This window comes from Ursus arctos, unplaced genomic scaffold (genome assembly GCF_023065955.2).
Source record: "Ursus arctos isolate Adak ecotype North America unplaced genomic scaffold, UrsArc2.0 scaffold_29, whole genome shotgun sequence".
NCBI classification, from domain to species: Eukaryota; Metazoa; Chordata; class Mammalia; order Carnivora; family Ursidae; genus Ursus; species Ursus arctos.
Window position 1 is genome coordinate 10,962,569 of NW_026622974.1, and position 18,612 is coordinate 10,981,180.

Sequence of the window (18,612 nt, forward strand, 5' to 3'; positions counted from 1 at the left end):
GCACCAAATCCTCTGCAGTGGTTTTCTTTTAGAAGTGACCAGTCCTGAAAGAACAAATCAATGATATCAATAGTTATATTACACAAATAAGAGAAATCTTGGGTCAAGATTTCATTTTACTTCTCCCTGATACAGGTTAGTTTATTGCAATAATATTGTCCTTCTCTAATACCGCGTAACTATCAGCATGGCTCTACTGTATCATAATGACCATCTTATGTGTCTATTTCTTTCTGTTCCTGTACGAACCCTAAATTGGGAGCCACCAGAAATCAGGAACTATGCTTCTTTATATTGACAGGTTGCTACACAATACCTAATACGTAGTAAATTAATCAATCAAAATGAATGAATGCACTCACCACTCTTTATAAGAGTCTGTTAAGCAGGAATTCCTTGCTTATTTGCCCTAGTATCACTAATACCTAACATAGAGTCTGCTACACAGTGAGTTGAATGAATAATTGTTGAAAGAATGGGAAAATTACATGTATCAAGAAGCAGTTAGCCATAACTGATTCCCATGTTTTCGTGGCCTCGGAACCTACCATAGTCAGTCAGGAAAATAAAATTAAATTAATACTAATATTAATACTAACAGCTTCCACATATATACACACATATACACAGAGATGGCACATGAAATGGTGAGCACAGACAGGATCACCCTAGGAGAGTAACAAAGCTTGATCACATACACATTTCACTCCTACAAGTTGAACTGCACATGCTTTGCAAAACAGAGAGATCACAAGTCAGTAAGTGCAACGACTCCACCTGCCATTCCAAAAGAAATATACCCTCCTTCAGTCTCAGTCCCCGTATTCCTGAGCTGTGATAGATATCCTGCCTTGTTAGAAAGGATGCTTATCTTTAAAATTACTTACGTGTCATACGGCATGGTCCTTGACCATGACACAACTACATCTGAACCTCAGTCGGAACTGGAGTTTCAATATTAGAGGAAAAGATAATATATGCTATACTGGCTTCCAGTGTGGTACCTTCTTAGAAGATTTTCCTGGGTAACTGACCTAGAAGCAGTTTTTGTCTGACCGCTGCAGAATACGTTATTCTGTTGTATAGAGTGAGAAGCACAGGGCCCAAGGACAGACTGTGAAATACGTTGAGAAAAAGAAGCCATCGGATACAGGAAAAATAGCCAGAGGGTTATGAGGGGAATCAGCAAATGGCAGTGTCATAAAAGCCAAAAAGTGGAAAATTTCTAAGGAAAAAAAAATGATTAATGACTTTCAAATTCAGCAGAGATCTAGCGAGTACGTAAGATCACCAAATCTTATTCAAGGCAACGTTCTGATTAGCCTTGTTAATGGTAGTAGAAGTAAAACCACAGAGTATTTTTGTTCTTCAATGATGGAAACGTGAGATTAAAATATATATACATAAATAGTGTGATATATATAATATTATAATGTAGTATACATGAAATAAAGAGCATTTCCATTAATATCCTAGTTTGACAATTAATAAAAGTAGAACAATTTCTGTCTGGGGAAAAAAAAAAAAAACCACCGTGTTTTGAATTTGTCAAGCCAGGAATGAGATCAGCCCAAAGAGACATAAGGCAGTTTCAAGGATATCTGGAAGAAAACCAACAAGAGGCAAGCTGAAAGCTGGGAAATAAAATGGTAACGAGAAACAGCAACTGTGCCCCGACACCTAACTTGGTACTGAGAAAAGGTCTGGAGAATTCATGGTGAAAGGGAACCTAGAACTTAGGGGGTTGGAAGTAAAAATGTCTTTTAAAAAAATTCTGCGCAGTCATGCCTGGAGCCTAGAAAATGAGTTAGGACTGCTAAAAAGTGAAGTCCAGATCAGACCAGGAGGCAACATCCTTATAAAGAATTTTCCCTGCCATTGGAAGTCACTCTTGGATACACTGGACTCACAGGAACAAAGGAAACAGGAGCCGGGGTGGGGGGGGGGGGGAGTGAAGGAGAAAGTTGAACTCCAACAGTGTGGCTGTCCTATCCTCAGTCTTGAGGAAATTGGTGCCTAAGTTGAAAGTGCCCTGAAGGCAGCTTTAACTTACCTGACCAGTCTTCACCCCTGGGACCGCCTCAGGTCCTGCTGACCTAGGCAACCGTTTGAGGGTCAACCTTCCATGCAACTCAAATGTTCTTGAAGAACCCTCCTGTGGGTTAAGGTAGATAGCATTGTTTTCCTCTCTCTCAGCTTGCTTTTCTCACACAGTTGTTTGTTCTTTAATGGCTATGACTTGGTTCGTGCTGCTGGCAAAGGTAACTCCCCGAGAGGGTGAGGTGGGGCAAGACTGTGGTATTCAGGACTTCTCTCCTGGGCCAGGAACAGGTGCCTCTCTGTCATTCTCCTGGTGACACTTTGCAAGACTCTAGCTTTTTAAGTTGTTAAATTGACACTGTATGTTCCCTGAAATCAGAATTCCAATTAATAGGACAGTTGTTACGTTTTCAAGAGCCAATACTGTCGAGGATGTTGGGGTCAGTGTGGTTGGCTGGTTAGCAGAGAAGCAGAATGGAAAGGGAATGTGAAAAAAAGATTCGGAAAAGAGAATTTGCCTGGGAGAATCTGTTTTAGAAACCGCAAGCCCTGAAAGGCAGACAGACCCCCTTGCACATTTCCATGATACTAAGCACTCTGGCATGAATTATTTCTTTAATGTATCTTGGAGGAGGAGGCAACATTTATATGCCTAACACAGTAATAGGCACTCTTGGGGGAGGGAGCTGTAAGAATCCAAAAACATGATATAGAGACCACAAGATCTTTAAAATGTAGACATTTTATATAAAAGGTAAATTGCATGATGCAGTCCACTCTAGTTTAGCTGGAAAAACAACACAGCCTACTAGGACAGCTAGGGTTCATTTCTTGTGTGCATCAGTTATCTTGGCTCTGTTCTGAGGGAACACCAGGTCAGTGCCCACTGGCCTCTAAGCCAGATCTTCCAGCTGGCGGCCCCCGGGTAAGGGAGCGGGGCCGCAGGGGGGGCAGCTGACCAGGGTGGCGGTGCAGCAGGCCTGCCTGCACACTCTCCGTGGGGCTGGCCCTCGGCGCCCCGTGTGCTCTAAGACAGCAGATTCTGTGCTCATGAGAACATCTCCACTGCTGCACCGAGGGCACACGCATCTTCAGTGGGACCTGGAATTCCCGGGAAATGCCTTTGTGAAATGCTGGCCATAATTTCTCTAATTTCCATCTCTTAGTTTTCCATGGAAACACCAAGAAACCATGAACAACTTTAGTTAATACAGAGTTTGACTGCCATTTCCTCTCTGAAGACTTTACTGCCAAGGACAGCCTGGCCCAAAAAATTAAAGAAGTTTCGTCTTCTGGTGATAAGGATGCCTTCTATGTTGCAGACCGGGGAGACATTCTAAAGAAACATCCGAGATGATTCAAAGCCCTTCCTCAGGTCACCCCCTTTGATGCCGTCAAATGCAATGAACACCAAAGCACAGTGAAGACCCTAGCTGCCATTGGGACAGGATTTGACTTCACCAGCAAGACTGAAATACAATTGGTGCCCAGTCTACGGCTGCCTCCAGAAAGGATTATCTATGCAAATCCCAGCAAGTGTCTCAGATTAAGGACGCTGTCAATAATGCAGTCCAGATGATAACTTCTGATCGTGAAGTCCAACTGATCAAAGTTGCCAGGGCACATCCAAAGGCGAAGCTGGTTTTGCGGACTGCCACTGATGATTTCAAAGCAGTTTGTTGCCTCAGTGTTAAATCTGGTGCCACGCTCAAAACCAGCAGGGTTCTTTTTTGCGGCAAAAGAGCTATATATTGATATCATCGGTGTCAGCTTCCATGTGGGAAGTGGCTGTACAGAGACCCTCGTGCACACCATCTCTGATACTGGCTGTGTCTTTGTCATGGGAGCTGAGGCGGGTTTCAACACGGTATCTGCTTGATATCAAAGGTGGCTTTCTTGGATCTGAAGACGTAAAGCTTAAATTTGAAGAGATCACCAGTGTTATCAACCCAGCACTGGACAAGTGTTTTCCAGCACACTTGGGAATGAGAATCATAGCTGAGCCCAGCAGATAATATGTTGCATCAGCTTTCACACTTGCAGTTAACAGCACCACCAAAAAAACCTCATAGTAAAGGAACAGACCGGCTCTGATGATGACGACCAGTCGAGTGAACAAACCTTTAGGTATTACGTGAATGATGGGGTATATGGATCATTTAATTGCATCATTTATGATCATGTACACATGAAGCCCCTCGTGCAGAAGAGACCCAAACCAGATTAGAAGTGTTATTTGACCAGCATATGGGGACCAACATGTGACAGCCTCAATTGCACTGTTGAGTGTGGTGACTTGCCCAAGATGCATGTGGGGGAGTGGACGCTCTTTGAAAACACGGGTGCTTCCACTGCTGCCGCTGCTTCTACTTTCAAAGGGTTCCAGAGGCTGATGATCTACTATGTGACGTTGGGGCCAACATGGCAACTCACACGCGGGGCCAACATGGCAACTCACACGCAGGTCCAGGGCCATGACTTCCTGCTGGAAGGAGAGGAGCAGGACGGCAGCCCCCTGCCTGTATCCTGTGCTCGCCCTGGGAGAATGGGATGAAGTGGGGTGAAGTGTCCCCTGCTGCCTTGCTTCAGCGAGCATTACCGTGTAGGTACCACTCCTACAGCTGTTAACCGCCAGGTTAGCTTGAATTACGGAATTTGGGGGGGACCGTTTAATTTAAGTACTGCTAGTTTTCTTGAAATGTCTTTGTAAATAGGGTTGGCACAGATGCAATAATATGGAACACGAGGAGATGGGGCCACTTATCTGTGTTCCTATGGGAACTATTTGAATATTTGTTTCGTATGGATTTTTTTTTAAAGATTTTATCTATCTATGTGACGGAGAGAGACAGCCAGCGAGAGAGGGAACACAAGCAGGGGCAGTGGGAGAGGAAGAAGCAGGCTCATAGTGGAGGAGCCTGATGTGGGGCTCGATCCTGGAACTCCAGGATCACGCTCTGAGCCGAAGGCAGACGCTTAACGACTGCGCCACCCGTGCGCCCCTGTTTCATATGGATTTTTATTCACTTTTCAAACATGCTACCAAGGAGTGCCCCTCAGCTTCTGAGCAAGCATTTGTAGTTTGTACACTGGCAGAATGGGCCACAAGCTTCGGGTTCTGACCTGTTTTTAGAATAAAGTATCTTGAAATAAAAAAAAAAAACTTGGAACAGCATATATATATACATGTATTCTTGCCTACAAGTGTGAGATAAATACAAATTTATCTTCTGTTAAAAAAGAAAACAAGCAAAACGTATTTCCAAATGAGTGAGTGCAGAGTGAGGTCTTTCACTACACATCAGGTGACAACATGCTCTAAGTGAGCCTGGGACTGCCTCAACTTACCCTTGTTCCCCAGCATAATTATACGTAGAGCTCCTTCCACCCTCTAAGGTGTTGTAGTTTGGACAATAAATCACATGCTCGTCCTATAAAATAAGGCATGTTTAAATGACTGAAGACGGGGAGGAGGAGTTAAGATGGCGGACGAGTCGGGGGATGCTAAGTTTGTCTAGTCCCTCAAACACAACTAGACAGTTAGGAAATCATTCTAAATGACTATAGACATCAAAACTTCTCAGATAAAAGTACAGTTTGGGCCCATGATCTTTAATCTTATATAGTTTCTGTGAAAGTTAAAATTCAGTAAGATCTAACTATATCCTCTATCCAGTTTAAGTCCTTGTGAAGTTTTTATAGATTTAAATTGTAACTATTTCACTTTTAAGAAAACAGAAAAGACTCTGGGGTGCCTGAGTGGCTCAGGTAGTTGAGGGTCTAGCTCTTGGCTTAGGCTCAGGTAGTGATCTCAGGGTTGTGAGATTGAGACCCCATACAGCTCCGTACTCTGCATGGAGTCAGCTTGAGATTCTGTCCCTCTGCCCCTCCCCTCGTTTGTGAATGTTCTCTCTCTCTCTAAAATAAAATAAATAATTAAAATCTTAGAAGAAAAGAAAACAGAAGAGACTGTACACAGTCAATGTGTACATGGCCACCTGTTTGGGTTACACAGAAAACATTACAATTTAGGTCTCAGCTTTAGGCTTGGTCCTAGTATCTTCTGTTAAAAATATTTTATATTTTTATATAAATAAAATATTTATATTTTATTTTTATATTTAATTATATTTATATATTTTTATATATTATATATTAAATATTTATATTTTTTTATATATTTAATTATATAAATATTTAGGATATTTATTTGAAACAAACAAAAAATACCTTTGGTCACCTTAAATGAAAATTAACAACAAAGGAAAAGATTAAGTAAGTAGATGACAAAACAGGTGGGGTTTCTCCTTAAATGACTTGAAAGAAACATAACCAAGCCATTTATATTTACATACTATTAAAAGCTGGCTCTTTGTTGTTTTAGGCACAGTCATGTATGCACATGATAAAAATAAAATCATGCAGGACAGATGATTTTTCAACACTTAAAGCATCACGGCTAAGTCAGAATGTGTAACAGGAATCTGAGAGAAGCAATGTTACCTACTGCATGCCAGACTTTGTTCCAACAGAAACCTCAATCCCTTTAAGAATTATATCCCATACAAGACTCAGTAAATGAAATGCTCAGGAACAAATGGAAATTCTAATGGCTATTCTTCTACCAGGAATCATTAACCAGCCAGAACATACTGGTATTCATTCTCCATGAAGAATCTATGTGCACGTGAGTATGTATGAGTTAAAAAGGAAAGACAGAATATTCTGATTTATTTCCTGAATATTTTTTCACTGATACATAAGGGCCTTTAAGATGCAAAGGATCTGACAGTGACAGGGATGGGTTGACATAAATTTCCACTCCTACGTACCCAGCCAAGAGAAATGAATGAGTTCATCGACATAAAGCCTTGTATTCATATTGTCATAGCTACACTGTTTGTAATAAACAAAAACTGGAAACAATCCAATGCTCATCAGCCAGGGAAGGGATGAACAAAATGTGGTATAACCATACAGTGGAATATTACTCATCCATGAAAAGGAATAAGGAACTGATGTATCCTGCAATATGGATGAACCATGAAGACATGATGCTAAATGAAATAAGCCAGGCACAAAAATACAACATACTGTATGACTCACTTATATAAAATGTCCAGAAAAGGCAAATCTGCAAAGACGGAAAACAGATGAGTGGCTGCCTAGGACTAGAAGTAGGAGTAGGGAATAAGAGCAAATAACCATTTGATTTTTTTTTAGGAGGATGGAATGTTCTGAAATTGATTGTGGTGATGATTGTCCAACACTGTAAGTTTATTAAAAATCACTGAATTGTACACGTAAGAGAAGTGAATTATATGGTATGTAAATAATATTCCAATAAAACTGTTAAAAAATCAGTCAATATAGTTTATCACATTAAGAAAATAAAAGAAAAAAATACATTCACAAAAGATAGATGACAAAATTCAGTATCTAATAAATGATTTTAAAATTATCTTTTAAAATTTGTCTCTCTAATCCAGATTCCATGCAACCAAAAAGATGATACATCAATTAAGATTGAATAAGTTATTCTCTAGTAACAGAAAAGCCCAAAATTTCAGTGGCTTAACACAGCAAAAATTTATTTTTGGTTCATACTGAATGGCCAACAGGTGTCATCAGCAGGGATTGGGGAACAGAGGAGAACTATATTCACTTGGTGCTTGTCCAAGTGAAAGCCAAGTCCAACAGAAGATTCATCTTAATATGTTTCCAACATTTCCAGAGAAGTATAGGGAACCATGAACATCATGTCCTGGCTCATATGGCTTCTTCTCAGAAGTGACACACATCACTTCTGCTCACATATTGGCCAAAGTAAGGCACGTGACCACAGTTCAAATATTCTGGAGAAATACAAAGCTACCATATATTCAGAAGGAGTAGAGGGGCACCTGGGTGGCTCTGTTGGTTAAGCATCGACTTCGGGTCAGGTCATGATCCCAGGACCCTGGGATTGAGCCCCACATTGGGCTCCCTGCTCAGTGGGGAGCCTGCTTCTCCCTCTCCCTCTGTTTCTCCCCTTGCTTATGCTCTCTCATGCTGTCTCTCTCTGTCAAATAAGTAAATAAAATCTTTAAAAAAAAAAAAAAGGAGAAGAAAGAATAGATTTATAAATATGTCTCATGATTACTACAATGTGATAAATCTGAATCCCTCCATTAAGTTAGCTATATCTGAACAGAGTGCAGGTTACCTCAGAACCCACTAACAACGAACATGGGAGGTTAAGAAAAGTAGAAATGTAACCATCAGTAAGCCGTAGATATTAAAGATTTAAAGGAACATTTTAAGATAAACTTACATCTTAGGACTTGAAAGTTATGCTTCAATAGTTAAGACTTTAATGGAAAAAAAAATTTCTACAATATTAATAGTCAGGATATTGCTAGAGTAAGTAGTGTGCTTTTGCCTAATCTGAGGCCTGGTCAGATAAAGAAAATTAGGACTGTAAAAATAGCAATGGAGTCCAGAACTTAGTTGAAACATTAAACTCATTCAGTAAATCTTGAATTTTATTACACAGTTGTTTCTATAACTTTTGAAAAGATCACATGATTTTATACCTTTATTTTCTTAACTATTTGGTAATGGTGATCTATCTATCCCAAGTATTACCAATTAAACAAAAAAAAAGTGTATGTTTCTTTATTTTAGCATTCAGGTCGATAACTATGAATTTAAAAGAAAAAAAGTTAATGCTAAGTGTAAGTCAGAAAGTAGAACAGTACTTCTCCCTATAATAATGATGAAATGTGGGCTGGTCTGTAAGGGTAAACTTCCTGCAGCAGTAGGTAAAAGGAAATGAACATAGAACACAAACTGACATCAAACTGTCATATTTTTTGGAAGTTCACTGGCATTGGTTTACTCTATTCATTCATGTCAAGCAGTATTTTAAACATAAGGTGATAGCTTGAAAATTTATCAGTCAGATTATCATAGATGCCTCCAGAATCCTCATTACTTTTTTGTGACTGGTTAGGGGGTTGACAGGTTTTAATTTGGTTTCACACACCCTTCTTCCAAATAACACAATGTGCATTACCGTGGTATCTTTACCTTAGAGTTCTTTAGCGGTACCACACATATTCTAAAAATTTCTCTTAGACATTTAAATTAGAGTATACATAAGAATAAAAAAAGGACAAGTGCGATTTTAAAGTCATTTGGCAAACTGATTCTGTCAAGAAAGCTTAGTTTCATTCTGTTTGCTGCAACAGCTTTTTTTTTTCCATAACTCCACTCTTCTTGTTCTTGTAATACATTTGGGAGGCCTGTCAAGGCCTATCCACTCTCTAAATAGCTTTGCAGATTAAATTTTTAACTCTCTTCTCTTCATGCAGATGTATATTTCTGACAAAGAATTGCCCTGAGATGTCAGCTTCCATTTTTCTCACTGGAGAGAAGGCAGATAGGTGTCAGCATACATCCTCAGTTCTCAACCTCATCGGGAAACGCATGCACACACGTGAAGGCTCCTCTCCAGGACCATGCGTTCACCTTTGCGTTGTTCACCCCTTTCAGATTTCCTGCTCTTACTTTATAAATGCCCCTTTCCTTCAATGGGTCTTGAAGATAAACAAAACTCAAACAAAAAAATAAATAGAATTCTTATTTTTGTAAATTGGTAACCTTAATTATGAGCATATGCCAAGTTGCTAAGAGAGTTCAAAGAATAGCAAATAGACAAACCTGGCCTATAAGGGACCGGTTTTCTTTTGCAGATGGTATCTGAGATGGGTACTTCATAGTACTGGTACTTCACAGAATCAAAGATGAGTTTGTAGGGGACAAAGAGAGAGAAAGTCATTCCAAGCAAAGGAAACAACAGAAGTAAAACCATGAATTTATGTAAACAGCATGGTCTGTATAAAGATCTTTAAAAACATGGGGAATACTAAGTTCCAAAGAATTAGGCAGAAGTGGCATTTCCTGTAATGTCCTGCAGAGCTGATCTGCATTCAGTCTTAGGAAAGGGGATGACATTACCCTTGCCAATGGTAGGACCCGCGTAAGGCCATGTGCTTTGGCATTTATCTACACTTTTCTGTTCTTGCAGCTATCCAGGTTGTAGAAAGAGTCCATCTGGTACAAGGATAACTAAAGCAGGTACCTCCATTACCCATGATGAAAAGAGGGCAAAGAGTGAAAAGTCTGACTTCTATGTTAAAAATTTCATATGCAAATTACAATATTTTCATACAATAATTGAAGCAACATGCCTCGCAGATGACCTTGATCATTTACTATGATTCAGAATCACCAAATTCATTCCAGAAGTGGGAGTGTGGCCTCGGAAGAGCAACTTTCACTATCCGGAGAGAAATGGCATTGGATTCTAGTCTTAAAGAATAAACATGGGATGGCCAGGGAGAAAGTGGATGGGAATACAGCATTCCAGGAGGGGGAAACCAAACGTGTAAGGTGGAAAAGTATGGAAGAGCACGATGACTTGATGAATTTTAATGTAGTTAGACCAGGGAGAGGAGAAACATGATGGGAAATTCCAAGTAGATTCATTATATAAGCATCAGCTAGCTAAATATCACAATGAGTAGTATTGATCAAAAAGAAATTCCACACTCTGTCTACTGTTGGTGAGAATGAAAATTATGGAAGAGTATGGAGATTCCTTTAAAAAATCAGAAATAGGACTATCATATGATTCAGCAATTCCACTTCTAGGTATATACCCAAAGGAAATGAAATCAGTGTCTCAAAGAGATATCTTCACTCCCATGTTCATCACATTATTCATAGTAGCCAAGATATGGAAACAACTCAGTATCTGCCAATGGATGAATAGATAAAATGAGGTATATACATACACAATGGAATATGTTTTTAGCTATGAGAAAGAAGGAAATCCTGCCATTTGTGACGACTTGGATGAATCTAGAGGGAATAATGGGAAGTGACAAAGCCAGAGAAAGACAAATATTGTATGACCTTACTTGTGTGTAGAATCTTTAAAAGAAAAACAAAGTCAAACTCATAGAAGCAGAAAGTAGAATGATGATAATGATAAAGAGGGGCTGGGGTGGGGTGGGAATGTAGGATGAAAAAGTCTAGAGAACTATTGTACAACATGGTGACTACAGTTAATAATACCATATTGAATATTGGTAATGTGCTAAGAGTAGATTTCAGGGTGCTCTCATCACAAAAAAATGGTAACTACATGAGGTGACATGTTAATTAGCTTGAATACAGTAATCATTTTACTGGGCATATGCAGATCAAATCATCATGTTGTATACCTACCTACATACAATAGTTTACATAATGAATTAATTATTTCCATGAAACTAGATGAGGAAAAATAGATGATTAATAATAAACACATAAACTATGAGTTGAAAGATGATATGGGCCAAAATATGTGGTTTATATTTTGGAAACTGTCATTTTAATAGAAATATTATATACGCTATATGTTGCTATCATGTATAAGTTATATGAAGACACAAGTAAAACATGGTAGAAGAAACTGAAGATCCTACATTCTTGAAATCACAACAATGGAACAGGGCAGAGAGGAGCTGGAGTCTGATTTATTTGGGGCTGAAAAATGATGAAAAACAGACTGAGAAAAAGTGCTCCTGCCCCAGATACGAAAATTCTTCCTGATGCTGTAACATTATAATGAATGAAGAAAACGGCATGCAAATTAATTATTCAACTAACACTCCTTCAAATTCTTCTTTTTCCCCAAATACGAAGCTCACAGGACTGCACAAAATTCACTTCTGCTCTTTCTTCCAATGATGTCAACCCAAACATAATAATCATAATGACAAAAATAATCAGTAATACTAGGTAACATCCACTTGGAAACTATTATCCATCAGGCCCTCTCTCAAATGAATAAATTAAAAATTGGCTTTTTAAAAATTTTACTTATTTATTTAAGAGAGAGAGAGAGCACGAGCGGGGCGGGGAGTGGGGGGAAGGTGCAGAGGGGCAGGTGCAGACTCCCCGCTGAGCAGGAAGCCCTAGGGAGAGCTGGATCCCAGGACCCCAGGATCATGACCAGAGCTGAAGGCAGATGCTTAACCAGCCTAGCCACCCAGGCACCCCCATCAGGCACTGTTTTAAACAGTTTATACTGATTAACTCATTTGATCCTCACACAACCCAGTAGTTTTATTATCCTCATTTTAGAGATGAGAGGATTGAGGCTCAAAGGAGTTAAATAACTTTCCAACGGTCAGACAGCTCTTGAGCGGTAGAGCTGAGATTCAAACTCGGGGATTCTGGCCCCAGAATATAAGTAAATAAACTGAATCTTTAAATAACTCTGCACATCCACACATTATCACCTATCTTGCTAGTGGCCCTCAGGTTGTGCAGAGACTTTAAAGGGTGCAGGAAAGGAGAGTCAGCAGGTCTATTTGCCAAAATATACACACATATTGTCTCAGAGTATCTCTTCTTGTCCATTGCCCTAGTTTCAGGACTAGCCCTAGGAAGCCTCACCACACCTGGCCACAGTGGACAGAAATAAGCATGCATTCAGTACACTGATAACCAGGGACCAGATGCTCTTATTGGAACTTGAACAAAGGGCCTTGGAAGGTAATGAACTCCGGTTGTTGGCATGTGCAAGCAGAAAAAACCAGAGTATCAGTACGTATTCTATGGTGTTAGCCACAGAAACTGACTAAATTAATGTCCAAAGAGAATTTGTTGTAAGGGGACTGGTTACTTCACAGAATCAAAAGAAAGAACTGAAGCAGCTCTGAGGTCTCTCTAAATAAGGACTCAGGTCCCCCTATAACATTACGGTCAGAGGGGTGCCTCGTTGGCTCATTCAGTTACACGTCTGCCTCTTAATTTCAGCTCAGGTCGTGATCTCAGGGTTGTGAGATCAAGCCCTGCTTCAGGCTGTGTGCTGGGGGTGGAGCCTGCTTAAGAGTCTCTCTTTCCTTCTGTCCCCTTCTTCTCTCTCTTCCTCTCAAAAAAAAAAATTTATATATATATATATATATATATATACATATATATATATATACATATACATATACTGTCAGAAAAAATTATCAGCTTTAATCACATTTAGAGTATTGCTCCAAATTCAGATCCCTAGGAAAATAGAATATTATGGTCTAGTTTGAGTCATATGACAATCCCTTGTAAACTGAGGGACACTAGCTATTTTCAGAAGGCAAAGAGTTGCCCAAAAAGAAAAAAATAGAGCTCCGTTATTAAGGGGAAGGGGGTTTGGGCAAAAACAACAGATTCCTCTGTGTTTTGTCTAAAGAAAAGGAGGGAGAGAGAAAGCAAAGGTGAGAAGACCATGTTGATGTGTCGCTTGGAAACTGGTGAGAGATGCGAAGTAAATCACTGAGTGAGAGAGAGAGGGAGAAAAAGAGAGAGAGTTTCATCTCCAACTCCATTTCTGTGAGGTATGGGTAATGCATCATTCCCAAGGTCTGTAAACTGCCTTGTATCCTTATGATAAGTCCCACCTCACGTGAGCAAGGCTGAGCAGGCTTCTGGTCCTAATACACAAAGAGCCTTATTAAAAGAACCCAACCCACCTTAACATGATGAATGCAGTGGTAAGAGACAAAAAATCTGTTTTTGAGGAACTCACCCTCTAATGGGGAAAATCATAAATGCCCAGAGCAAAGTAAATACAGGAGGTGAGCATGCTGGACCACCTCTTAAACAAAAACTGGTGGCTTCAGGAAAGGCCTCATGAAGTCCCTAATGGCCAGTTAGTTCTGAAGGATGACCTGGAGTGAGCCAACGAAGGAAGGAAATAATCGAGAACCAACAAAAGAACAGATGAATAGAACAGAAACCTGAGAGTGTGGCCTGTGGGAGAGGTGACACAAGAAGTTCAGCATGGCTGGAAAAAAGGAATTCGGAGAGAAGTTTGCCAGAAGATAAGGTCTGCTAAGGAGGCTGAGTATTATGATAAAGAAAATGTGGGAGCCACTGAAGCCATTTTATTTATTTTTATTTATTTATTCATGTATGTGAGAGAGTGAAAGAAGGGGGAGAGGCAGAGGGAGAGGGAGAAGGAGGAAGCAGACACCCTGCTCAGTGGGGAGCCTGATGTGGGGCTGGATCCCAGGACGCTGAGATCATGACCTGAGCCGAAATCAAGAGCGGGACGCTTAACCGGCTGAGCCACCCAAGCGCCCCGGAAGCCATTTTAATTTGACAGCTGTATCAGATGCAAATATCTTGTAACTGCTTCATTTTGAAGGTGTTGGCTGACTGCTAGACAGGGTCCCCTCCATCAAGGACAGAGCGGCCTCTTGTCCTAGGAATGCTGCACCATCAGTTTCCAGTACTTTCTGCCACTTCCTAACTTGGATGAAAACAATACCTTGCAAGCCATGGAATCTGGCAATGGTTTCTGAATCCGAATCAACCACAAAGTTTCTGAATGAAAAAGCCCCTGAGTGCAAGGGAATTGGCTTTTCATGGAATGAACATCGAATAATGGGAGGCAGGAAAACTGGGCAGTTAAAATTCCCCCCTTTTTCCTTTCTCCTAGTGAACCAAACCCAGAACAATTTGTGTATCTAATCCTAGCTGATTACTTTGTATTGGGGCATTTTGACGCTTCACAGCTTCTCTTGGTTACTGTCCTTTCTTCTTTCTCTTTCCACCATTGGTTGGCACCTCTCACATGGATTATCCTTTTTTTTTTTTAAGATTTTATTTATTTATTTTAGAGAGAGAGATGGGGGGAGGGACAGAGAGAGAGAGAATCTCAAGCAGACCCCCTGCTGTGTGTGGAGCCTGATGTGGGGCTCAATCTCATGATGCTGAGATCATGACCTGAGCCAAAATCAAGAATCAGACATTTAATTGACTGAGCCACCCAGGCCCCCAGATTATCCTTTCAATGCTTGCTTCACTCCCCGTTTTCTGGAAGACCAGTGTTAAAAAGTAAGGTGATCTAATCTGTATTTTAGAAAGATCACACGATAATTACAGACTTGGAAGTGGGAAGAAAATTAGGCACTGATTGCAGTAATACAGGTAATAATTGATGAGTTATCGGAAATATCTGGTGGTAGAAACAATAGAGAAAAGTAAAATTAAATATAAAAAACTAAATTCATAGCTCTTGGCAATAGATGAAAAATAAAGGATGGGAGATGAATAAATTAACGAAGGCTAGGTAGATAATTGGAGATGCTGTTCTTTGAGATAGGATGAATTGAAAGGGTGTGATACAATATTCTAGGGACTAGAGCAGATTTATACACAGGGTCCTCTGGCAGAAGACAGGAGGGATGCTAATGTCACCTTCTGAACGGAAAAAAGTAGTCATCAAAAAAAGAGAAAATCTTCAGAGAAATAACCCTTTAAGTGAGTCTTATAACTAGGAGTTTTCTAGTCTGAAATTTGGGAGAAAGGCATTTTGAACATCATCCGACCTTACAAATAGGATATACTTGTAATTTTTTAAGTATCACTTATAGTAGTACATGCAAAGAGTTCAAAATTCAGAAGTTATAGGGGCGCCTGCATGGCTCAGTCATTAAGCGTCTGCCTTTGGCAAAAGGGCATGATCCTGGTGTTCTAGGATCGAGCCCCACATCAGGCTCCTCTGCTGGGAGCCTGCTTCTTCCTCTCCCACTCTCCCTGCTTGTGTTCCCTCTCTCGCTGGCTGTCTCTCTCTCTGTGTCAAATAAATAAAATAAAATCTTTAAAAAATAAATAAATAAATAAATAAATAAACAAAATTCAGAAGCTATAAAAGGGCATATAGTGAAAATTCTTCTTCTTACTCTCTCCTCAAATCACTGGTTCCTTTGAGACAAATGCTGCCTGCTTTTATATATCTTATCAGAGATATTTGCACATAAATGAATAGATGCACATATTTTTGTTTTATACTTTTTACACAAATGGTACCTTACTTTACACACTGAGGCAGTCACACTGGGTTTTTTTACTTAATACATCTGTACTTAAAAATCTTACATTGCACTGATATACCAGATTTATTTAACCAGTCCCCCCACTTATGGTCATTTAAGTTATTTCCAATCTTTCACTATTCCCTGCGAATTTATAATGTATTATCTAACATGCACAAAATTCAACCAATAAAGAGAAAAGAGAAAAATTAATTCTCCCAAAGTCCCAGCACCCAGAGTCCACATAAAACAATTGTTTAGGGGCACCTGAGTAGCTCAGTCAGTTAAGTATCTGTCTTCGGCTCAGGTCATGATCTCAGAGTCAAGAGATGAAGCCTCGTGTCGGATTCTGCACTAAGGGGGTGAGCTGGCTTGAGATTCTCTCCCTCTCCCTCTGCCCCTCCCCGGCTCATGCTCGCGCTCTCTCTCTCTCTCAAGTAAATAAATAAAATCTTTCAAAAAACACAATTTTTTAAAAAAGATTATTTTCTTTTGGACACCTTTCTGCACAGACACAACAAGATATATATTATAATAAACATTTCCACCTCCTCACCTAATAATGGGGAAAGCATCCGAATTAAAGAAAAACAGTTCAGACCTGGGTCTGTAACAGGGATGCTTCGCAATGTAACCCAAGGCAGGATAACAGTAAGTTTAACACCATAATCCAATTTGCAAGAAATAGAATCAAAGCTCTGAAACAGGGATAGATGAATTTTTCATGTAATCTGCATTAGGGAGATTGGGGGGGAATTCACCTTGCAACTTTGTTTACCTGGTGTTCTGGGCTGAACCCGTATTTCTCTGGTTCCCATATCCTCCTATTTCTTGGTTTACTACTAGATTTTGCTGGAACACATCCACAAGTAGCTACCTATGACAGAATACATTGGAAGTAAATTTTCTTACTGTTGGTAGTCAGAAAATACTCTTTCTCCATATTTAAAAATGGTTTGATAGAGCATTTGTCTGATTTTAGATTTTAAGGTTAAAAATCATTTCCCTTGGAACTTGGAAGGTTTTGTCTCATTAACTTCAAGTTTCCTGGCTTATTTTGGAAAATCTGTGTCTGTGTGATTCATGTTGCTTTATAGAGAACATATTTTGATGCTATTTTGAGTATATGTTTGGAACTGTTTGCAGCAACTGGCTACCATATTGGGCAGCACAGAGCTAGAGCCTTGTTACCCTTCAGGGCTGGGAAAATTTCTTCTATTATTTCTTTATATTTTTTTAAGGTTTTATTTATTTATCGGAGGGGAGGGGCAGAGGAAGAGAGAGAATTCCAAGCAGACTCTGCATTGAGCAGGGAGCCCAACGCAGGGCTCAATCCTATGACCCCGAAATTATGACCTGAGCCAAAATCAAGAGTTGGATGCTTAACCAAAGCTGCCACCCAGGCGCCCCTCTTCTATTATTTCTTTAATAATTTCTTCCCCTTTGTTTTTCTCTTGCTGCTCCCTCTGGTTGCGCTCTTTCTCTCTCTATCTCTGCTTTTCATCTTCCAGATCTACTGAAACTTCTTGATGCCTAAAGCACACTTTCTTCTTCCTCAGCTTTTATCTAGTATTATCTAATTTATCTGCTATTACCTACTTCTATAAATTTACATGTTTATCCCTTCTCTAGCTTTTCAGAGGGGTCTTTAGAGGCAGAGAGATAACTGTGTGCTCTATCCCTCCTCTTCCAAGAGGGGTCTCTGTTTTTCTTGCCAAACTAAGTTTAGAGCTAATATCACTAATTTTCCAGATCACTGTTGGTCTGAAATTCCCTAGATGCTAAGCCAGATCTCCAGGCACCACCCTTACAGACTGGTTTGGAGTGACTGCATTTGTGCCAAGAATGTTCATTTTTTTTAACAGACACTCCCACATTTATTTAAATATAGTGGTCCTTGAACACCCTAAGGAAAACTGCCCCTGATAAACTGAAGTTTGACAAAAGATTTTTTAGAATAGTTGAGTGAACAGAGGGGGGGCTTCCAAATGATTGAGAAGTTTTCAACTGTTTCCCAATTTGATACTTACATCTACTCTATTTATATACAGATAATTGTTTGCAACAGATAAATGTTTGTAACATTTCTGCTTTTATTAAGACTCCTTTTGTGACCTAATATATGGTCCTTTAAAAAAAAGTTTCATAGACATGTAAAAAAGTTGTGTTTTCTACATGACAGAATTTCTACATGACAGAATTTTAACATGCTTATTAGATTAATGATATTAATTCTATTAACTAAATTTAAAATATCTATAGCATCACTTATAATTTGTGTTCCAAATTCATCAAGAAATCAAGAGTATATTAATATTTACCACCATTATCACCGTACATTCAATTCTTCTTAGAATATCAGAACATAGTTCCAAATATTTCTCTGCTACATAATCTAAAACATGTTGAGTTCATTACACTTGATGTGATTTTTCTTTGGTCGTACTTTTTATCATTACTTTTAACATGGTTGGGTTTTTCCCCCTTACATTTTAAGCTTTTAACTTGAACTCAACTTAAAATAACTTCATTACTGATTATTATCTGGTTTGTTCATATTTCTTATATTTCTACTATAAACCGAAGTGGTGTTTTGTTTTGTTTTGTTTTGAGTGGTAATCACTTTTGTTCTTAACCCAATTTCATATTCCTTTTTTTTAACTATATT

General features: G+C 39.3%; 1 pseudogene; it reads left to right on the forward strand.

The window, feature by feature from the left end:
• The first annotated feature begins 456 nt into the window (after positions 1-456).
• LOC113261206 (ornithine decarboxylase-like) lies at positions 457-4,594 on the forward strand (annotated as a pseudogene).
• The last annotated feature ends 14,018 nt before the right edge of the window (positions 4,595-18,612 follow it).